The sequence below is a fragment of the Prosopis cineraria genome, unplaced genomic scaffold (genome assembly GCF_029017545.1).
Source record: "Prosopis cineraria cultivar Desert tree isolate PC_DT_omini unplaced genomic scaffold, ASM2901754v1 PC14, whole genome shotgun sequence".
Taxonomy (NCBI): Eukaryota; Viridiplantae; Streptophyta; class Magnoliopsida; order Fabales; family Fabaceae; genus Prosopis; species Prosopis cineraria.
This window is the reverse complement of record NW_026555345.1, coordinates 7,906,234-7,912,233: the sequence shown is the minus strand read 5'-3', so window position 1 is coordinate 7,912,233 and position 6,000 is coordinate 7,906,234.

Genomic DNA, 6,000 nt, shown 5'->3' with positions numbered 1-6,000 from the left:
AACTATATCTGAGACATCAACAAATTTAATAAAAACAATTCCTCTAGGGTAGTAAACAAGAAAATTAATCAACTGTCTATTTCTTTAATCTTGCCAACCTTCAACCATTATAGTACAACCAGTTTCTGTCCAAAAATTTCTACATTCATCAACTAACAATTGAACCTCCTTTTTCATGTTTTGTAAAAGCTTAGTTATCATAGCATGGTAAGAGTGCCCTCTATAATCAAAGCCAACAAAAGCAATAGCATCTATCATTGGATGGTAGTAAGTAGAATTCACAGCATTAATTGGAATACAACAATCTTATAACCACCTAGCCATAGCTAAATCTGCTCTATGCACAACTTCTTTACTTGCAATTGCACTTCGTATTCTTGGTTGTGATCTTGTGGTTGTCCTTGGGGCAACGAATTTGTCTATAGTTGTAGATGCCTTTCTTTTTCCTGATTGAGAAGAACTTGAATTTTGATCATTTCCTTCACTCATCCTTGCTTGAGATTGTGGAGGAGGCATTTCTTGCAAATTTGAATCGCCTTCTTCATATGGATTATCCTCTTTAGGTTTATCTAGTTTCTTAGTTCTCTTTTCATCAATCCCCTTCAAATTTTCCTCCAATTGGTAGCGAACATCAAAAGGAACATTTTTAAAACTAATTGCATCTCATCTTTTCCCAGCAAAGTATTATTTTATTCCATTTATTCACTCACCACCAAATGTGTAGATGCACCGGTAGGTGCTTGTTCATATGACATTTTCTACACATAAGTAAAATAATAAATCAAAAGCAGACGTAAAGTTTAATCAAAGCTGAGAATATAGCTGTCTAAGTAACTTCAAAGAGTTTTGACTGACATTCAACAAGAGCAGAGACAAATATTAAAAAGTCCGTGTCCATCAAATCCTAAATATAGGCATCTACGTATTCTGTCCAGTCGTCCAAAAATTCACAAATCACAACACAACTAAACACAATGAAGCAGCCCTTTAATCCAAAAAAGCTATCTTCTGTCCATACTCCATAGTGTCAATACACAACATATTACCGTGGAGCAAGTTTATGAGGGCAGAAAATTAGAAAAGCATAAAAATCATGAGTGCAGAAAATTAGCTATTAGATATATTGAGGAGCACGTTTATCAGTATATGTGCTGAAGAAGACGAAGACAACTATTTAAAGACAAAGAACATAAAAAATAAACTGGAGCTGATTTTGGCAGTAATCAGAACGAAACATCACAAGATCAATCAACTGGAGCTAACACTAAAAAAATATAAATTTAAAGTTTAAACTACAGAAATAAAATAAAGAAAACAAAAATAGAAAAGAACGCGTTAGTGTTTACGGATTGAGTCTGCCGCCGACACCAATGAGCTGAAGAAGATGAAGACGGAGTGCAGAAGGCTGGAACCACAGTCGGCGCTGCTGTGCTGAAGGGTGAAGAAGATGAAGACGAAGAACAGCCGAAGAAGACGATCACCGAACCTGAGAAGCAGCAGCGCGAGTGTTTTGAGCGAGTGAAAAGCAGCCGTTGAGACTTGAGCGGGTGTGTGATGTCGACTCTCGAGTGAATGAAGAACAGAAGGGTCAAGGGTTTACGATTATTAGAATGCCAATTTTGCCCCCTCAGGTCCCACAAACAGTCAGAACTGCCTCCAGGTTCCGGATTAAGGGTACACAGAGCCAGCCATCACTCTAACCTGGTACCGTACCTGATGTGCACTTTCGAGTTGGGTTTAGCTTAACCCGAAAGAAATATATTACTTCTTTTTATATAAAAATATAATTATCTTCGTTTAAGGTGTATTTTATGTGAAGCTAATGGCAGGATAAAAAGTAATAATTTTAAAACTATAAATGACTAAAAAAGCATTCATTATTTATATATTACTAATTTAAAAATTATTTAAAAATCTTGAAAATACTAAAAAAATTGAAATCATAAAAAATCAATGATAATCATAAAAACAAGATGGTAATTGAGATATATTAAGAAATACAATATTATAAAATTATTATTCTTTATTAAAAAATACATATATGTTTCAGCCGAGAAGGAGTAAAGTGAGACTTGACCTCAGTTTAGTGATCAGCTCAATGAGCCTGAATAGCTCGAGGCAAGGCCAAGCATATTGAGCCATCAAGCCATTTGCATAATCCTAGTTTTAAATTTTTCAAAAACCTCCTAGGTTTATGGCAGGTAGACGCAAACCAATTATTATAATAAGTTAAATGGTTGAATCAAATCACTATATTTCATTAAGCAATCTGCCCAATTGTTCAAGTCAATTCAAATCTCAAAACACAAGGTGAGATTGAGTAAGGTGGGGCTCTTGTCCAATGCCCAAACCACCACCTAAACCCCCCATGAGATGCCCAAGTATTTCAAGCTATCTTGCTCAGAGTAGTGTTGTTCCCTACCCTGCTACCCATGATAGCATATAGTAAACTCTTGACCAAAAACAATTATGTATATTCCTAATCAAATAAAATTCATATAAGCAAGAAAAAAAAAAATACAAACATCATTTCTAGCTTAGTTAAAACAATTCCATCGGATTAAACCTATACCTTAAAGATCATTTTTGACTTAATGAAAAAAAAAATTGAAGTAGTCCAATCAAGAGAAGACTTGACATCGTATTATTATCCATAGTATATAACACTATTAACTAAATATATAATAACATAACAAGAAAAATCAAAGAGATCAAATTGTCATCTCCATAGTAAACTAATAACAAAACATAGTAGACTTTGCAGATAACACCTTCACGTACGTACAAAAACTCGCCTTTCATAATTCATGCACACTAAATTGGTCCATAAAATCTTAGCTTTTCATCATGATCTAAACCCTCAGTTCAATCATCCATCTCTTAACAATGTTTCCCTTCAGATTACAAAAAAAAAAAACTATAAAATATGATTTATGATGAAATTTTAAACAAATACAAGAAATTCATTATCTTTTTAATAGAAGTATGATGATTATACAACATACTAGAAATTAATAATAGAAACTAGAAGAAAAATGAAAGGTTAAAGAGGCACAAATAACGCAATACTTTTTTTTTTTTTACAAAAGGTGCATGATATTTTAAACTTTTTATGAGAGTAATGTCATTTTTTAACTTTAAAAAAAATGTAACATTGCTCCACCGTTAAATTTAACCATTAAATTAACTATGTTGACAAATAAAATTATGGCCGGCAAGTTATATATGTTGATGCGTTATCCATGGGGACCAAAATGTCACATGGAAAAATTATTTGGTAAAATGGTAATGGATATATCACATTATTTATAATCTGTTCAATTAGAATACCTCAAATCATTTAAATAAAATTTCATATAATATTATTTTAATGGATTTTATTCTTTTGACAAACTATATATATTTAATTTCTTGTTTTTTTCTCTTACTATTATCATTAATCTCAGACTCTTCTACTTAAAAATTTCTAATGTTACGCCTTCTTCTCCTTCCTTCCTCATCGTCTCGTCGCTGCTTTGCTAGCAACGCCTCCTCTCTTTTCTTCTTCCTACTTCACCCTACCCTCTCTCTATCTCTGAGCTTAAAGAAGACACAAAGGTTGCTAAGAAGAAATCCCACGCAATTTGGATTCCCATGTCCTATAAGAAATCGATCAATGATTTTGGGGATGTATATTGTATACACACAAATCCAAATGCTGAGGTGGTGTCGCTATCGCTGAAGATGATATTATTAGAATTGAACCTGTACATGTGCGAGATCTACAACCAGGGGTTTCAGAGGGACTAGAATCGGCAAATGCAAAGGAGGAGACACAAGGTTATGTGGAAGCAGCTCAAAAGAGAGAGGCCAGTGGTGAGGAAGAGGGTGTTCGTGTGCCTATAGCCAGCCTGCGTGTACTACGACCCTTGCCATGCCCTGATGACACCTTGTCGGAATTAAGAAACACAGCAACCATGCCGTTTATTCCAACTACAAGGCACATCTCAAGACCTGTGGAACTCGCGACCATTCCTACAATTGTGGCCGAGTCTTCTCCAGTTATATATATCATATTACTCACTCACTCATTTTCTTCCTCCTCTTCTTTAAGTACGATTTGAGAGGTAGAGATTATAGGGTAGATTAGGAAGATGAAGCTCAGAGGAAGAGAGAGAGAGAGAGGTAGGAAGAAGAAAGGAGAGGAGATGTTGCCAGCAACACTCAGTGACGAGACCATGAGGATGGGGGGAGAAGAAGGCGTGATATTTGGTCCATGTAGACAATACTATTTGGCCTATTCATCATGTAAAACTTGCCACATGTAATTTTATTTTAGGGAGAATGACAGTTAAGAATCCCCTAAGGACATTAATTCTAATTAGGGATCCTGAAAAATAGAAATCCTAAATAAGGACCGTAGTCCTTAATTGGGATAAAAAACAAACTTGAGTTTTTAAAACTACCCCCTCACTAAACATTGAAAGGCAACAGAAAAGAAGCTTATCTCGTGTGCTCTGTTTTCTTGTTTTTTGGTGGGAAAAATACTGATGGGGTGTGCTATTGTGTGTTGAAAATGTTAGGAAAAAACTAGTGGAGCATAATCATCTTTTAATAGGTAATTATATGCATTACTTCTTTTACATTTCGTCCTCTGCCATACACGCAAGAGAAATCTGCATCTTCTTCTTCCATTTCTCTTCCATTGCTCTACTTTCTTCTTTTACACACATGACCTATGAAGGTGGGAGATTAATTTCTAAATTGATTAGAGAAGGCATAAATCATAAAGAGCTATTGAGGATGGTGTCATCAGTGACAGGAGTTGAAAGTGGTGCAGTTAACTTGAAATTTACAGTGAAATTTAGTAAAAACACATACATAGATCTATTAGACGATGAGAGAGTACAACATTTGATAAAGTATAATGATGAGTCAGCACATGTGTATATTGAGACAAATGATAATGAAATAAATGGAGCAATGGATAATTCGATGGAGTAAGTTGTTGTTCTTAGTTATTTGGTTGTTTAATTAGTTTAATAACCATTTATATTGACTTGGGAGTTATTGTGAATGTAGGATGGAGAATTTGTTAACATGGTCACTGCTAGGATCTCCCTATAGACAAGAGCTTGAAAGTATATCACCCTCTTTGCCATGTTCAACACAAAATGCTCTTACACCACTGCTTGAGATTAATTCGGTAAAATGAAAGAATTTATTTATGGGTGTTAGTCAAACATTTGATGATGTAATTGTATTCAGAAAAGCACTATATAAATACAGCCTTGCTCATAGGTTTGGTTACATATTTATGAGAAACAGCCCTAAGAAGATGATTGTTAAATGTAATATTGATAGTTGTAAATGGAAGATATTAGCTTATGCTCTTGGGAAGACAACCTCTATATTGTGTGTGAAAAAATTCCATAACAAACATATGCATTCTACTCAAGACAACCTCCTATTAAAGCAAAAGGCTAACTCAAGATTGACATCATCAATAATCATTGATGCTGTGAGGGGGAATGTGGAGAAAACTTCAAATGAAATTAGACAAGACCTCTACAAAGAGTATGGGTTAAATCTCACATATCGGCAAGCTTTGAGGGGAAAAGATAGAGCATTGGAGGAAATACATGGGCTTCCATAACAGTTAAACATGTTGATCCCATGGTTTTGTGAGAAATTGAAGGAGACGGACCCAGACATAGTTGCAAAGTGGGTTGCCTCGACAAATTATAGATTTGATAGACTTTTTATTGCACATGGATGCTGCATCAAAGGGTTTCTTCAAGGTGCTCGTCTAATTTTGTTTATTGATGGAAGTCATTTCAGTAGTCTATATAAGGGAACTTTGCTAGCAGCTTCTGTAATTAATGCAAATAATGACTTATTTTCTTTGGCTTATACAATAGTGGGTGGAGAAACATATGATAATTGGGCTTAGTTTCTTGAAAATGTGAGAGAGATCACACACCAAGTCCAATTGACCATAGTATCAGATAGGCATAATGC